Source organism: Uranotaenia lowii, chromosome 3, assembly GCF_029784155.1.
Source record: "Uranotaenia lowii strain MFRU-FL chromosome 3, ASM2978415v1, whole genome shotgun sequence".
Classification (NCBI taxonomy): Eukaryota; Metazoa; Arthropoda; class Insecta; order Diptera; family Culicidae; genus Uranotaenia; species Uranotaenia lowii.
Window position 1 is genome coordinate 80,394,167 of NC_073693.1, and position 19,053 is coordinate 80,413,219.

The following is a 19,053-nucleotide window of genomic DNA, read 5'->3' on the forward strand; positions in this document are numbered from 1 at the left end:
GAAGCTAGAGAGTTTTATTTATTGTTATTATTTCGAAGTTTCATGCGTAGGTTGAATAGCCTTCTACTCAGCTTTGACTATAAAACTTGAAAGTATCAATAAGAACTTGAACATTAAGCTTGGTACAACAGCCTTAAACAGGGCTGAGAAAGCTTTCAAGAGACCTTTTTATGAACTTTTGATTACTCGGGATTGGTTTTCAATTCGGTGGCTTTGCATTTTCATGGAAAAATCATTTCCAAGTGAAAAAGTAAGTAAATTAGTAAGTAAGAATATTCAGATTAAGTTCATCGCCCTTCAGGTATATTAAAATCGCCGTTAACCTCTAACTATTTTATATGACTCATTTTCAGAAGTGTTTTATAATACTGTTTTGTTAAAACATAAACGAAAGTTTTCCAACCATTCCTGACAGCTCTTTCAAATAAATATTTTATTCAAAACTTTTCTTCTCCTGCTGGCACCACTTCCCTTGCGGTGGTGCGCAATTTCCTCTCCCGTCGACGATTCCTCCCTTCATCATATTTTTTTTCTAGTGCAGAAACAGCTTCGTTAGAGGTGCTATATTTTTGCGCATCTGGTCGGCAGGCAGGCAGGACTCTCTACAAAAGCCTATAGGCGTACGGGCTTGTTCTTCACCCACCCTCATTCCTCGTTCAGGCCGGAGCAGTGTAACCCAACACCAACACAATTGCAGCGCACAAAGTCGAAAAAAAAATACAGCCTGACGTAACAGGAAGTTCAGTTGCATGCAGTGTGCCACAATCCTTCCCTTCTTCTGCGGAGTTTCCATCCTGCCAGTGTTGTGTGTTGTTGTCTGTGATTAGCCGATGTCGTGTTTTCTGCACCGCGTTTACTCTTGGCAGAGGATCTCGGTCGGTTCTCGTTCTCATTTTCGGTTCTCGGTCAGCGAGATTTTCGTCCTAATTGACAGGTTTTATTTTCGGAACAATTGTGTTGTGTTGTGCGCTGCCTATTTTTAGAACTGCATTTGAAAAGTGGGTCGATTGTGTGGGCCAATGATAACGGGATTTTTAGTATAGTTGACCGAATAGAATATAAATCGATTGATGAAGTGTATACGGTTGTTAATTGGCTCTCGTTCCGGGACAGAGTGCAGCCGCCCCTGGAAACTCTTTTGGCCAAAGGGAGGACTCGATTAGTCGTTTCCCGTGTGCTCTCCGGCAAGACGAAACGCAGGACTCTCATCGGTGGTTAGTCTGGTTTTGCTTGCGATCCGTGTTACAAATAGTGCCCGATAACGTTGCGTCCATTTCCAGCAGGAATTATTCATTGAACTGTGCGCTTCCGAGTGTTATTGGTTAAATTTCAAGGACGGTTGTGAAAGTGGAAAGTGTATCGTTAAAATGTGGCTCCAAACGAAAGAAGTCGTGCAAATCTTTGAAGATCAATTGCATTGAATCCCTTTGAAGCGGTGAAAAACCATTGTACTTTAGTTCAAATCAACCACCCCACCCCCAATTTCGTGAGTCGGATTGGATTGGGTGGATTCCGGAGGAAAACTCACACTGAGAGAGAATCGTTTTTCCCATTCTCTCCTTCTCTCCCACTCTCTTTTTTGGCACCGGAAGGCTCTCGAGCACGTTCTTGACGAGTACTACATCCTGTAGTTTAGGCCAGCAGCTGTGTAATCAAACCTAATGATCCTTGGGCTATCTAAATAGTGCATCTCAGTGAATGAAAAGATACTTAGCCCACACGTCAGGCTCGAATAATTTCTGAAAGCAGCTTCAGCGGAACGAGCCTTAGAAAAGCATTGGGATAAAAGAACTTTAAAGTTTTATGGGAGCGAGCGAACGCCCACATCTTTAACGGAAACCGGTTAGTATGAGCCAGGCAGTTGGTGTTTGAGCCCTGAACAATAATGAGTTGCAAAATTTTGTGATTCTACTTTTTTTATGAAATACCCAAGTAACCATAAGCACTAAAACATAGCCCTTAAGCAACACTATATTCCCATATATAACTCTGAATTAATGCTTGTTTTGCACTATATGCGTATATAGTGCAGATTTAATGCTAAAAAAGTGAATTAGCGGGCTGAATAAATGCTATCAATACATAGCCTTTAGTAAGCATTACAAATGCTGAATTAGAGCATCATCAAAACATCATTTTTCGCCAGCCGTATAAAAGAATTAGCAATGTATACTTAGAACACCTTTTATTTTTTAATTGATTGATGTGGAACGGAAATTCAAAAACTAAAATCATTATCTTACCACATCAATCAACCTGCTGAATGAAGGATTATGCCTGCTTAATGAAGGGTTCTTTGAAAGGAGAAGTGATTATAATTGAATTATGAATTACATTTCATGAGTCTCGAACCGAGGATCCCGCAGCAACTTTATCTTTCCTTGCGCCTTTACCATTTCGACCACTCTTGATGCTGATGAGGTGGGTGAAAAAACCCGTATTTCAAGTACTGTTCGGGTCACACCACTTTTTTTTATATTGCTTCTATGCATTAATAATGCTGATTTAAAACTAAAAAGCATTATGAATGTTTATATAATGCTAACTTGCATTAGAAGTGTTTATTTAATGCTAACTTAGGGTTAAGGCTTAATGTTTATGGTTACTTTAGGGTAGTGCTACAGTCTTAATGCTTGTTAACTTTATATAGTAGCTCTAAATGTGCATAAACTGCTATCATTAGTGCTAATTTTTTTGCTTCTAGTAATTAATAATGCTGAATGAAAACTAAAAAGCATCATGAATGTTGATATAATGCTAACTTGCATTAGAAATTTTGATTTAATGCTGATTAAAGGTTATGGCTTAATGCTTATGGTTACTTGGGTACATACATACATATCCTTTCAACTTAACCAGGAAAAAAAAAACGATTAAGCCTGCGATTATTTTCAAAGTCATAGATTTTCCATACTGAATTTCTTTTAAAATTTAGTACCCAAACATATTTTTCCCCAACAAATTTTTTTACTTTTGAAAAAACTTATGGTAAGATTTCCCGGTTTCATCCGGGTTTGCCCGGATATTTACCACAAAGTTTGGGAACCATCCGGCGCGGTTCGATTGCCCGGATTTCATAGAAAAATGCCCGGATTTTGCCCGGATTTATTCACTTTATTTGGCAAAAAAAAAACGAAAAAAAAACAAATTGTGTTGTAATTTTTTTTAAATTTTCGCCACCAAAACGAAATTTTTCAAGCCAGTTTAAAAAATATCCATGGTAGAAGTTTTGTAAGCTTTTAAAACGATTTAAATCTGTCGAGGACTTCGGACTGATTTTTTTTCAAATTTTTTTCTTGAGTATTTTTTGAGTTTAAACAGGATTGCCTGAGTTTTGCCAGGTTTTTGTATAAAATTGCCCTGATTTGTCGGGCTCGGATACGTGCTGAAAAAATTAACATGAATCAGTTAATATGAAATAAGGATTCGAATGTGCGTTTTGTAAATCACTCATGTATAAATTTTTGTTTGGATCCGATGCATTATAACGAGATTCATAAATTTCAAGCAGTTAATAGGGATGATCACTTTTCTGTCCTTTGGTACAAAATTGATTTCTGTTGATGTAGGTATATTTTGGAAGAACGAGTCAATCAGGTGGGCTAGTTTAGTCACAGGTATTTCGGCATCCATGTATATACCTGGCCAGCTGGCAACTGATTGAACATTCTTATTATATAGTCAGTTATACGAGAAAACACATCTTACCTGTCGGTCACTTATGGGATTCGAAACCAATAGTTTTCTTGGCGATACCTAAAATCGAACCCATTACGCCTGGCATACCAAAACCAGACTCGCGCCAGCCTTTCCGCTAGACCACATCGGCGTTTTTCGATGCATAGTAACATAATTATTGAGGAAAAAGAAAGTTGGCATGGACAACCCGTTTCCTGCCGTTTGATTCAAATTTTGAATTCAGGAATTGATTGTCTAATTTGTAAAACACCTGTGTATGAATTTCCGTCTCGATTTGATGCATAGTTGCATTATTGCAGAAGCATTGAAAAGCTGATAGGGACGACCCCTTTTGCCGATCTTTGCCCCAAAATTTGACTTCCTAAATCAATTACTCGTGTTGTAAAACTCCCATGTACCTATTTGTTTTCAATCCTATGTTTAATCTCGACAAAATCGCGAAAACAGTAAATATGTGATATGGACGACCCCTTTCCGACCCCTGCTCCAAAGTTTAACACCTTATATCAATTGAACGTCTTTCAAACCTACCGTGCACAAAATTTGTACTTAACCTGATGCGTAATCACCACAGCATAGCAAAAACATTGAACAATTAATATGAACGACCTCTTTCGCTGACCCCTTACACAAAATTTGACACTTGAAATCAATCACTCGTCCTTAAAAGCTCCCATGTGTAAATATCCATCACCACATCCCATGCGTCTTAGCGTCAATATAGTAAAAATACTGAAAAGTTAATATGGACGACTCCATTGACCGACCGCTCACCCGCTATTGAAAAGTTAAAATCATTCACAAACACCCATGTGCAAATTTTCATCTCAGTACGATGAATGGCGTTATTACGTCAATATCGCTTCAACAGTATTTGTATTGTATGGACGTCCCCCTTCATAAGGGGGTGAAAATCTGAGAAAATTTGTCTTTCAAACAGACAAACCATGTTTTAATTAATTTGTTTGCACCTATCCACGATGACCGAAGAAAATTCAATTGATAGAACAAAAAAAAAACACTGTTTCCATAATTAAAATTCTGTATGGCAACAATGTGGAAATATCCTTTACTCACTAAAAATAAAAGATAAACTTTCAGAACACTTAGAATAGTTGGACGTAATCTTGGACAGTTATTTTACATCCTCACTTGAAATTTTGTCAATGTTCAACTGAGATCCGCTCTTGGGTGACAATATGACACTAATCGAAGTTTGGCGGCTTGTATCTTTATTCAGGGGCATCCAAACTATTTGAAAAAATTCTTCGGGGATCATCAATTTATAAATAAATTTTTTATGGACGCACCCAGAAAGCCCTGACAAAAAAATTCCCTATCCAGACCATGAGTGTCAATTTGAAACGTCTCGACTTAAATCGCTTTATCGCTCTTGTTTTTCTACTGATTATTACGAAATTTATAGTTTTAAATCTTCTCAATATAACTCAAAATTTTCACATTCTTCGGGATTTGAGAAAATAATCCATAAAAACATGCTTCGGAAAAAAACCTGTAGTTCAGCTACGAAAAAATCAGAAAGAAAATTCACTATGTGTCCAAGAAAACTGAATTTAGAAATCATACGTTGGGCTCAAGGATATTTTATTTTTGATTTTTTTTAAGATCATGACCACACAAAATGAAAAAAAATGATATAAAAACCGTAGTTTTAAATCAATTAACCGTCAAAATTGTTTCAGTCATAGTACAATAGTTTTGAAAAATTGATTTGAGAATTGAAATAATTTAGCACATTTTTACTTTTTTTATTCTTAAAATACGAAACACAGAAATTTTGGCGAATTTTTAGAGCAGCTTTTTTCAAACTTTACAACAATTTAAAAATTCTCATTTTTTCTCTCAGTGAAATTAAATTTTGCACTGGATTTTGAGTAAATAAAAACAAGATTTTCGCAATAAATTAACGTTTATCAGAAAGGCAATTCCATATCGATTATAAAGGTGTTATTTTATAAGCGCTGCAATACTTTTTTTTTTCCTGTTGGGGAGAAGGTTCCACTGCGACCATTAAGTTGATCTATTGTGGTATTACCTCGCGTTATTATTTTTACTTTGCTATGCTACTTGACACCCCTGCACCATTGGTTGAAGTTGCAGTTGTTTACCGGTAGCACTACGAGCACACACATAACTAGGTAGGATCTCCAAGTGCAATCCATCCACATGCATGTGCTGCATCATTGAGGCGTACAATTCCAAGGTAAACCCGGCTAGCATTTCACTAATGCTGAAACCGACAACCTTCATCATACTATGTGTGCCAGGTTATGTTACGACCGGGATTCGATCTCATGAACGTTGGCTTAGGAGACAAGTATGCTATCCTCTAGGCCACGATCTGCTGGCTGCAATACTTTACAAAATTATGATTGCTTTGTGCAACGTGCAGTTTCTACCTTCAGATTTTTTGGACACTTAGGGAAATTTTTTTTTAACATTTTAAAGGTGATCTGCACGATTTTCCAGAATTTTTCTCCTAGACTTTAAATAAAGCAAAACTGTAGTATTGTAGCTGGATATTGCCTAGAAAAGATATTTGAATTAAGTTTTATACAAATCGGGTAAGAAGCAAAAGAGTTAAAGCGGCTTAGTCAGAAATGTCTAAATGACACTCCAGAAACTCTAACAAGTAAAAATTTCTGGGACAGATGAGGGTTAAAAAAGGTTCAGAGTTTTAAAACCTCACTGTACTGTTCTTAATTTTAACGGAAATATCCTTTTCAATGAATTATATTTTTAGAGAGTATCTGTTACTATATTTTCGACTTTTCTTAATACATTGAGCACCAACTACGAGATATCACTTTTTTTCAACACCACTTTCGATAACTCAAGGACACTAAATTAGTAAAATTTGGTCTCTGTGGTCCTTAATGTGTTAAGTTTAATAAGTCAAGCATAAAATTTCAGCATCAATAAAATAGGAAACAACAGTATCAGTAAAAAAATCAAAATTATTTTGATTACAGTTTTTCATAAGTCCTGATAATTTGCAACATATTTAATGACATTTTCCTGATAACCAGAAGAAATAGAAGCTGAGATGCTTATGATTTAAAAAAAAAACAAATGTTCAGATCGTTTTATTTATCAAACCCTCTCAACGCAATCAAGAAAATAATTTTTTGGGGACAAAATTTAAATAAAAAATAACAAACTGAGTTTAAAATTCAAATTTAACTGCAAGTGTATGGAGGCATTAAAATATGGGTTGGTAAGTATAAGATTTGTTTGCTGTTTTCATCGACTTTTTTCGGCGAGAAATGAAACAAAAGATAAACAACTACCCTCAACAAATAGTAACAAAAATTATTACAGAACGAACTCATAAAATGTACAACACTTTAAATAATATTAAAATCGAACAATCCAAAAGTTTCATCACAATTCCGTATTGTGCAGGTTTAGGTGAGAAGCTAGCCAAATATTTTAAACAGTACGACATCAATGTAGCTTTCAAATCCTTAAACAAAGTAAAGAACACAATTTTCACGAAAACTAAAGATAAAATACCAAAAGAAAAAACAACAAATGTGGTTTACAACATAAAATGTGGAGGTTGTGAAAAATCTTACATTGCTGAAACTAGTCAATTTTTACACAAAAGATTAGAACAGCATAAGAATGATGTAAAAAACAAAAAAGTTGGAGGCACAGGACTTGCTCAACATAGTATAGAGTACGGTCATGCTTTCGATTTCAAAAACACCACTATTTTAGAAAAAGTCTCAAAATACAACACTAGAATTTGTGCAGAAATGTTTCACATCAAAATAAGAGGAGACAATGACGTTGTGAACAAACAGAAAGACTCAATCAATTTTAAATCAGCCTACAACTCCATTTTACCCAAGATCAGAACACTGACAGATAAATGTAAACATAACATCAAAAACAAACAACACACAACAAACAGTAGTTAGACGATCGCTAGATAAAGTAAGTTATATAATCTAGTAAAATGGAAAATTTGTATTGAAAATAAATTATATTTAAGGTCCACTGAAGAGGAGCGAACAGCCAAAAGTAGCTCGAAACGTCTGGACCAACTGGCAAGTAATTTTGTTTCATTTCTCGCCGAAAAAAGTCGATGAAAACAGCAAACAATTCATCGCGGCGATTAAACCAGTTAATCAAGTATAAGATTTAAGATATGGACTCTTCGAAATAAAATTTCCAGTATCTCCAAAAAGCCGAGCCATTAGATACTATAACAAAAAATGTTACTTGAGAAATTAGTTTTGCTTTTAAAATGTCTCAACTTTAAATTACAGGGTCCGGTAATTGAACTCCTACACAGTAATTATTTCGTTGCACACTGAACAATATTGAACGACCCCTCGTCGCTTTGTTTACATTAAGTCTTAGCTATCATTTGATGTAAGTGTTACTTTTGTAATAAGGTGTTATCCAGAAAAATGGAACTCGAAAAGAAACGTAGCGCTGTGGCTGTGATACCTGGAGACCGGAAGTGCCAAAAAACGGTATGGTGGGGGACGCCGACCTACTGTGGTGACACCTGCCATGGCGAAGATCGTCAAGAAGCGCGTTAAGAGAAATCCTCGTCGGAGTGCCACTAAATTAGCAGAGGATCTTAACATATCGGATCAAAGTCTCCGTCGGATCCTGAAAGATAAACTTCAGACCAAGCCCTACCAGGTCCAAAAGGTTCAAGACCTTACCGGGTAAAAAGGTCGAAGGCGCTGCATAAAAGGGCAGCGCAAGGAAGGTTGAAGAACTCTCGAGAAACTCTTCACCGTACAGCAGTTCCTGAATAAGCATGATGAACAGAGTTTGGTTGCCAGACAGATCACGAAGCCATGCTGACTTTCTGACGGCAACCTGGCGACAGAAACCAGCATCGGTAATCGTTTGGGCCGGTATCACCTGTAATGGCCGGACTCCGCTGGTTTTTGTCCCTGAAGGAGTGAAGATCAACCAAAATACATATCGGGAACTAGTTCTACAGAATGTCGTTGAACCGTGAGCATGTCAACATTCTGGTTCCAGGGATTGGGTTTTTCAACATGACTCGGCGTCGGCTCACAAAGCGAAGAAAATCCAACTTTGGATTGCGCAACATTTCCAGGGTTCATTTCGAGCTCCGAGTGGCCGGCGAGTTTGCCAGACCTGAACCCTATGGACTTCGCTGTTTGGAGTATGTTGGAGGCCGAAGTCTGCTCTAAGAAACATGAAGGTGTGGAGGTCCTGAAGCGACATCTCGTGGCAGCCTGGGATAAAATACCACAAGAACACCTGCGGGCCTCATACGATGCGTACCTCGACCGTCTACGGCGAGTGGTTAAACTCAAAGGCGAACAAGTTGAACTTTACCAGTGAATTTAGAAAAAAGTATTTTTTTTTTTATTTGAAATAAAAAGTTCTTGTTTTGATTAATTTATATGTTTATTTCAATGTAGCACTTTAATTGCCGGACTTTTTATTTTAAAAATGTTCAGAATCATAATATATTAGGCTTTAAACCTTCTGGTGTAAAAGAACATAACTGATCAAATTTGGGTATATGATACCAGACTATTGTCAATAGTTAATCGATTCTAGTCTGACGTCACACACGCTTGCAAAACAATTTTTGTTAAATTGTGTGTAAATTCAACGGTTAATTGCGCACATTAAAGAAAAATATATCTGTAAGTTCAAAAATTGAAGCGCTACCTTATGAAATCAAAAGATTTTTTTATAGAAAATTGATCTTAATTGAATTGTGGAACATTGGGTGCATTGTTACACCTTGTATCTTCAATAATTTGAAAAGTTGATTGGTAAGTTTGCGATATTTGTTACATTTCTACATCGCTTGATTCTTAAGATATGAAACTCAGAATATTTGAAGAATTTCCAAACGTTGCTGTTTTTAGAACTTTCTCAGATTTTCAAACAAATATCAATCTGAATTTTTATTATATTATTGCATAATTCTTCCAGATTCATGCTAAAAATGTCGATTAGATCATCAGAATTCACATTGCCGTTGATTCTCATGTAAATTTTCACCCCCGCCCACTTTAGACACCTCATCACCATATGCATGCACCATATTTTTCCACTACAGTAGTGCTTTATATTCGAATGAATATGACAACATTCAATGCCTGGAGATGCCCTCCCACCTCATTAAAAGTAATTTTTTTGTTAAACATCTCAAAATTTAAACAAAGGTACAAGATCCAGCTGATCGAAATAAAGCGTAACTCTAAGGGAGGCGGAAAAGCGTCTCCAGACATTTGATTCGTAAATGGCACTGTAGTTGGGATAAGAGGATAAATACATTTTTTAGAAAAAAAAGTAAAAAATTACCCAAACAAAAAAATATGAAGAAAACAGCAGCATTCTTTTAACCTTTATGGTCCAAAACAATTGTGTGAGCAACCCTAACGCCGAAAAAATTTTAATTTAGGGACGGGTTTGAGGATGTTTTTGAATAAAAAAAAAACAGTAAGGTTTTTTAACAATTAGAATAAGTCCTTTTCAAGAGAAAACACTTAGAATCTTTTTAAGTCCTGATCCCTGAGACAAGATACATGCGACTTGATACATGAGACTTGATACCTGAGACCTTAGACTTGAAACATGAGACCTGGGACCAGAGACCAGAGACAAGTGACTTAAGACCTGAGACATGAGACATGAGACATTAGACGAGAGACAAGAGATATGAGGCATGAAACATGAGACTTGAGACATGGGACATGAGACATCAGACAAGAGACATGAGACATGAGTCATGAGACATGAGACATGATACATGAGACATGAGAAATGAGACATAAGAAATGAGACATAAGACATGAGACATCTCATGTTTCATGTTTCTTGTCTCACGTGTCTGGTCTCAAGTTTCAGGTTTCAGGTCTCAAGTCTTCTATCTTTGTCTCAGGTCTCATGTCTTTTGTCTCAGGTCTCAAGGCTTAGGTCTCAATGTCATTATCATCTCATTGTCATGTCATTGTCATGTCATTGTCATGTCATTGTCATGTCATTGTCATGTCATTGTCATGTCATTGTCATGTCATTGTCATGTCATTGTCATGTCATTGTCATGTCATTGTCATGTCATTGTCATGTCATTGTCATGTCATTGTCATGTCATTGTCATGTCATTGTCATGTCATTGTCATGTCATTGTCATGTCATTGTCATGTCATTGTCATGTCATTGTCATGTCATTGTCATGTCATTGTCATGTCATTGTCATGTCATTGTCATGTCATTGTCATGTCATTGTCATGTCATTGTCATGTCATTGTCATGTCATTGTCATGTCATTGTCATGTCATTGTCATGTCATTGTCATGTCATTGTCATGTCATTGTCATGTCATTGTCATGTCATTGTCATGTCATTGTCATGTCATTGTCATGTCATTGTCATGTCATTGTCATGTCATTGTCATGTCATTGTCATGTCATTGTCATGTCATTGTCATGTCATTGTCATGTCATTGTCATGTCATTGTCATGTCATTGTCATGTCATTGTCATGTCATTGTCATGTCATTGTCATGTCATTGTCATGTCATTGTCATGTCATTGTCATGTCATTGTCATGTCATTGTCATGTCATTGTCATGTCATTGTCATGTCATTGTCATGTCATTGTCATGTCATTGTCATGTCATTGTCATGTCATTGTCATGTCATTGTCATGTCATTGTCATGTCATTGTCATGTCATTGTCATGTCATTGTCATGTCATTGTCATGTCATTGTCATGTCATTGTCATGTCATTGTCATGTCATTGTCATGTCATTGTCATGTCATTGTCATGTCATTGTCATGTCATTGTCATGTCATTGTCATGTCATTGTCATGTCATTGTCATGTCATTGTCATGTCATTGTCATGTCATTGTCATGTCATTGTCATGTCATTGTCATGTCATTGTCATGTCATTGTCATGTCATTGTCATGTCATTGTCATGTCATTGTCATGTCATTGTCATGTCATTGTCATGTCATTGTCATGTCATTGTCATGTCATTGTCATGTCATTGTCATGTCATTGTCATGTCATTGTCATGTCATTGTCATGTCATTGTCATGTCATTGTCATGTCATTGTCATGTCATTGTCATGTCATTGTCATGTCATTGTCATGTCATTGTCATGTCATTGTCATGTCATTGTCATGTCATTGTCATGTCATTGTCATGTCATTGTCATGTCATTGTCATGTCATTGTCATGTCATTGTCATGTCATTGTCATGTCATTGTCATGTCATTGTCATGTCATTGTCATGTCATTGTCATGTCATTGTCATGTCATTGTCATGTCATTGTCATGTCATTGTCATGTCATTGTCATGTCATTGTCATGTCATTGTCATGTCATTGTCATGTCATTGTCATGTCATTGTCATGTCATTGTCATGTCATTGTCATGTCATTGTCATGTCATTGTCATGTCATTGTCATGTCATTGTCATGTCATTGTCATGTCATTGTCATGTCATTGTCATGTCATTGTCATGTCATTGTCATGTCATTGTCATGTCATTGTCATGTCATTGTCATGTCATTGTCATGTCATTGTCATGTCATTGTCATGTCATTGTCATGTCATTGTCATGTCATTGTCATGTCATTGTCATGTCATTGTCATGTCATTGTCATGTCATTGTCATGTCATTGTCATGTCATTGTCATGTCATTGTCATGTCATTGTCATGTCATTGTCATGTCATTGTCATGTCATTGTCATGTCATTGTCATGTCATTGTCATGTCATTGTCATGTCATTGTCATGTCATTGTCATGTCATTGTCATGTCATTGTCATGTCATTGTCATGTCATTGTCATGTCATTGTCATGTCATTGTCATGTCATTGTCATGTCATTGTCATGTCATTGTCATGTCATTGTCATGTCATTGTCATGTCATTGTCATGTCATTGTCATGTCATTGTCATGTCATTGTCATGTCATTGTCATGTCATTGTCATGTCATTGTCATGTCATTGTCATGTCATTGTCATGTCATTGTCATGTCATTGTCATGTCATTGTCATGTCATTGTCATGTCATTGTCATGTCATTGTCATGTCATTGTCATGTCATTGTCATGTCATTGTCATGTCATTGTCATGTCATTGTCATGTCATTGTCATGTCATTGTCATGTCATTGTCATGTCATTGTCATGTCATTGTCATGTCATTGTCATGTCATTGTCATGTCATTGTCATGTCATTGTCATGTCATTGTCATGTCATTGTCATGTCATTGTCATGTCATTGTCATGTCATTGTCATGTCATTGTCATGTCATTGTCATGTCATTGTCATGTCATTGTCATGTCATTGTCATGTCATTGTCATGTCATTGTCATGTCATTGTCATGTCATTGTCATGTCATTGTCATGTCATTGTCATGTCATTGTCATGTCATTGTCATGTCATTGTCATGTCATTGTCATGTCATTGTCATGTCATTGTCATGTCATTGTCATGTCATTGTCATGTCATTGTCATGTCATTGTCATGTCATTGTCATGTCATTGTCATGTCATTGTCATGTCATTGTCATGTCATTGTCATGTCATTGTCATGTCATTGTCATGTCATTGTCATGTCATTGTCATGTCATTGTCATGTCATTGTCATGTCATTGTCATGTCATTGTCATGTCATTGTCATGTCATTGTCATGTCATTGTCATGTCATTGTCATGTCATTGTCATGTCATTGTCATGTCATTGTCATGTCATTGTCATGTCATTGTCATGTCATTGTCATGTCATTGTCATGTCATTGTCATGTCATTGTCATGTCATTGTCATGTCATTGTCATGTCATTGTCATGTCATTGTCATGTCATTGTCATGTCATTGTCATGTCATTGTCATGTCATTGTCATGTCATTGTCATGTCATTGTCATGTCATTGTCATGTCATTGTCATGTCATTGTCATGTCATTGTCATGTCATTGTCATGTCATTGTCATGTCATTGTCATGTCATTGTCATGTCATTGTCATGTCATTGTCATGTCATTGTCATGTCATTGTCATGTCATTGTCATGTCATTGTCATGTCATTGTCATGTCATTGTCATGTCATTGTCATGTCATTGTCATGTCATTGTCATGTCATTGTCATGTCATTGTCATGTCATTGTCATGTCATTGTCATGTCATTGTCATGTCATTGTCATGTCATTGTCATGTCATTGTCATGTCATTGTCATGTCATTGTCATGTCATTGTCATGTCATTGTCATGTCATTGTCATGTCATTGTCATGTCATTGTCATGTCATTGTCATGTCATTGTCATGTCATTGTCATGTCATTGTCATGTCATTGTCATGTCATTGTCATGTCATTGTCATGTCATTGTCATGTCATTGTCATGTCATTGTCATGTCATTGTCATGTCATTGTCATGTCATTGTCATGTCATTGTCATGTCATTGTCATGTCATTGTCATGTCATTGTCATGTCATTGTCATGTCATTGTCATGTCATTGTCATGTCATTGTCATGTCATTGTCATGTCATTGTCATGTCATTGTCATGTCATTGTCATGTCATTGTCATGTCATTGTCATGTCATTGTCATGTCATTGTCATGTCATTGTCATGTCATTGTCATGTCATTGTCATGTCATTGTCATGTCATTGTCATGTCATTGTCATGTCATTGTCATGTCATTGTCATGTCATTGTCATGTCATTGTCATGTCATTGTCATGTCATTGTCAATGTCATATCATGTCATTTATAACAGCTTTAATATTTTTTTACACGGTTTTCCGCAATTAGCACGGTTTTTTACGCGGTTTTCGGAAATTAAAACGGTTTTGTTAACGCGTATTCTATTTGGATGCCACTGTACAAAGCAAAAAGTAGCCAAACTTAAAATACTGTCTGATTGACACTCCAGAGCGGATTGGGCTGAATATGGAAGCATCCATAAAGCCTCACAAAAAAATACACCCTTATCAGCTCTAGCATATCAAGGTGACACCTCTGACTCCATATTTGTTGTATTTACAGTGATTTGTTTTAAATTGAAAGTTTTATATCTCTTTTAGTGTAAATAACTAATATTCTATAGTAGTTTCTGGCTATGTTTCGGTCTAATATTATGTTAGGACAGTTGTTTTCTCGATATATATTCAACATCAGCAGAAATGCGAATACACATTTTCATAACAAAGATAGTTTTGAGATATACCTACAACGATTTTCGTTAGCATGTAGAGCTAAATTATTACTTTGGGAAACCCACTTCGGATCAAATGAGGCTTCAGTGTCATTATAATTTTTGGGGAAGCGTTCATCATTCCACCCTTAAGGTGTTGGCAATCATAGTTGTTCCAAGGCTCTCTCGAGCTCTCGCATCAGGAGGAAGCAGCACATCACTTGCTCCCTACGTGTAGAACCAACAAACAACCCCTAAAATGAAAATATTTTCCTCTCTCATTTCAGAACTTGGTCCAGGCTGTGGTGTTAGTGTAATTTCGACGGTCATCCTCCATTGTTTGGATGTGTGAAAGTGAAATATCAACAGAGCCTTGCACACCCTCGCAGCCCACCACCCCATCAATTGTGTCGTACGTGGTCTTCAGTCAGTCAGTCAGCCAGAGTGTGGAGAAGAAACGATGAAAATGGAAAAGTGAAAACCCCGCCGCATTCAGGGTTGAGAAGAAACACCACAAACATTTCCTGGCCCCGGAGCTAGGAGCGCTCCTTGATTTAGTTCCCTGGTTGTGTGTGTGCGTGCTAGTGTCAACAGCCAGTAGACGTCTGCTTGCTAGGAAGAGCAGCGAGTGCGAGACTCTTTTGTGTGAAGGCATTTCCTAGGCTAATAGTGCAAAAACTGTCACGCGTGTTGTTGTTATTATTGTTGGCGTTGTTGTTGTTGTTGTGTCGTAACACCAGAGCTCCAGCTCAATCGTACCCCAATATGCCCCATGCCAGAAGCTGTCGTTGTGCGATTATGTGCATTTATTGATGTTTAGAGTGGAAAATCTCAGCTGGAAGGCAAGATTACTTACCCAGCCCAGCTCAGCTAGCTAAGCCGCCTTCTTCTTCCATTACCCCAAAGCCAGTGCAGTGAGCCGTCGTCAAACGGAAAACAACGGCGAAAAAACAGAAGCAGAAAAAAATCACCCCGGTGGAAAATTCATCCTGAATTGCTGCAATCTAAAAATTCCATCAAGTGCGCTATTTGCGGGTGGATTGATTGAGTTCGTTCGCGTTGAGCGAAAATACGTGAAGCGTTGCGATAATTAAGGGTGCAACCAGGTGAGTCCCGGCGAATTGGCAAAGCCAATCCAATTAAGGTGTTGTGTTTGATTTCTTTTTCTTTTATTCTATGCATGCATTCTCCTACTTCATTTTAAATAGGTTTCCCAATCAACAGTAACTAACTATCGCTCATTGTGGGTATCGTTGATTGGTGCCATTCTACGTAATGCACTTTGAATTGAAAAAAATACTCCACATAAAAGAAAAGCTGAGGAACTGAGTTGATATTTATTTACATCCCGATATTTGACGTCAATCAAAAATTTTTCGATCGAACAGGAAACAGAATTCTTGGTGCCTATTTTCTGCTATAACAACTGATTTTGGAAGACTTGAGCGTCCTTAACCCTAATTTTTTGTCAGGTTTTATCATTTTCGGCCATATGACGTATATACAGTACCGTTCATAATTGATTAGAAATTGGAAGCACGCGTACTGTCACTTTGAATTTGAACTTCCATAACATTTTACTCTGATGATATTTTTTGATCAAATTTTCTGCGTAAGATAGATTCACCATTCAAACTACGATATCTCAGAAACTGCGCAACGCTTTTTATTGAAATTTTGCAGAATGATTGTTCTAATATAAGTTAACATGTCTGAAGTTTTTGAAAAGTTCTATCAATGGTTACGCGATGTACAATGTTTAAGGCATGAACCTAAAAATGCGATTTCTATAGAATTTTGGACGATTCATGAGAACAATATCTTTTATATCCACAAATCAGTTAAATAAATCTGACAGAAGTAATGTAGAAAAGAAAAAATTGAATAAATGATCCATTTGTGTTTTGAAATCAGAATCTCACAAAATTTAGATTTTTTTTTGTAATTCGTTTATTTAAAACGGCTCATACCTTGAGTCTTTAAGGAGCCAAACTCGTTTTGTTTTTTTACAATTGTTTGCTTAGGTCTAGATCACTTTTTTAACACTTTTTGAAGAGAATAGGAAATAGATAGGGAAATATGAAAATAAAAAGAATTATAGACGGATATCGATAGCTATTAGGAAAAGGTATATTTCGAACATGTAGTCCAAGTCCATCACAGCTAACACATCCCTCACTGGAACGTCGGGTGGTTTTCCTCGGGCCCGAAAAGAATCTATGAAGTTCGTTCATGTGACAAGGTGGTCCTCATACGACCAAACAATACGCTCGATGTCATGGTAACCTAGGCCGCAACCGCATAAATTGCTGCCAGCAATATTTATACGATAGAGTACCGCATTCAAGGAATAATGATTGGACATGAGACGGGAAAGTAAACGAATAAAACCCCGACTCAAGTCCAATCTATTAAACCATGGTTTAAGGCTTACCTTTGGGATAATCGAGTTGAGCCACCGACCCTTTTAATTTTTTTTTATTGAAACAGATTTACTGGTTGTTCAACATAAGATATGATTTTCCTATGGAAACATTCATCCAAAACTCTATAGAAATCGCATTTTAAGGTTCATGCCTGAAATATTGTACTTCGCGAAACTTTTGATCCCATCGATTGAACTTTTTGAAAACTTTAGACATGTTAACTTTATATTACAACAATCTCAATGCAAAATTTTTATAAAAAAAACGTTACGTAGTTTCTGAGATATTGCAGTTTGAATGGTGAAAATCCAAAAAGTCCGATTTTTGAAGAATTACTCTGTCTCTGGCCACACAATCTTTAGACAGCTCAAATTTCTTGATATGATAGTGTGATAGCTGATCTATCATACGCAGAAAATTTGATCAAAAAATATTATCAGAGAAAAAAGTTATGGACGTTAAAAGTCAACGTCACAGAACGCGAGCTTCCAATTTCTAAACAATTATGAACGGTACTGTAAGCTATATAATTAATCAGTTTTAAGCTAAATTTAATCAATAACAAAAAACTAACAATCCCCAAGTAAAAATAAAAACTGGTTTTGATGTATTAATAATCTTAAATTTAATCAATGATCCAGAATAAACCAAGATATTGTAGTTTCAGAGATATACTACCGTAAAACGGGGCATCATGAAACAGCAGGGTTAGATATAACATTTGTGTACCACAACTTTTATTCAATTTAGTTTTTTTAATATAATGGTATCATTTTTTGATCACAAAACGATGATGACATAGTTTCTCATATCATGAGACAGTTTTTTTGAAGTTTTCGATTATCATAGAAAACTTTCAAAATCAAGCGAAAAACATAAAATACTTTAAACAGTATGGAAGATCGGCTTAATGATATCACCTACAAACTTTATATTGCTTTTTTTTAAGGAAAATCACCAAATTTTTTTAAATGAGTATTACTTTGACTTAGTTACCAATCTGAGCTAAAATGCATAAAAATACAAATCAAAGATTCATCTTTTCAATCCCGTTTCCATATACTGGAATATGATTGTTCTGCAGCACACGATTTCTAATTTCGAAATTGTATCCATCCAAACATAAATTTTTATGATTTCAGGTAGTAAATTTTTTACCCCAAAATGTATAAAATCTTCTTGTGCTTTAGAAAAACATTTTTGACAGAAAAATGTGAAATTCAATTCGAACGAAAAGAAACATTACTGCAAGTGGTACTTTTTGCGTGATGACTTCACAACTATATCGAAAACTATAAATTTTCAAACGTTTTCATTTTATTTTTCATTTTAGACTAAGGTTGTTGATGTAAACCCCTTATTCTTATTTAGGAGGTCAAAATTGCATGTTTTGTGAATTTTAAAATTACTGGTGAAACCAATAATTTTTCCGACTACGTCAATTCGATGGCCCATCCACCTTAAAAAAAATTATGTACGAGCGGTATGATAATCAATGGACATTCAGTTTTTAGAAGCCATAGAAGTTGAAAACTGTTGCAAGATGCCCCAGTTGATGGTTTATTGAAAAAATAACACTGTCCAAGATTCGAAATCGAGTCATCTAAGTTACCTCTCCAAAACCTTACCACGAGGCGAACACAACAGTCTAGCTGTATCTAACCCATTCTCAGCACCCCTCAACTGGAGAATCAATTTTTATTTTTCATAATTAAAAAATAAATTGCACACCATTTA

General features: G+C 36.2%; 1 protein-coding gene across 1 annotated transcript in view; it reads left to right on the plus strand.

The window, feature by feature from the left end:
- Positions 1-809: 809 nt before the first annotated feature.
- The window catches only part of LOC129750510 (semaphorin-2A), a 402,306-nt gene continuing 384,062 nt past the window's right edge, over positions 810-19,053 (plus strand). The window contains exons 1-2 of the mRNA XM_055745474.1: positions 810-1,842; positions 15,178-15,996. The gene's annotated coding sequence lies outside the window, so the exon portion shown is untranslated. The remainder of the gene's footprint in view (positions 1,843-15,177; positions 15,997-19,053) is intronic.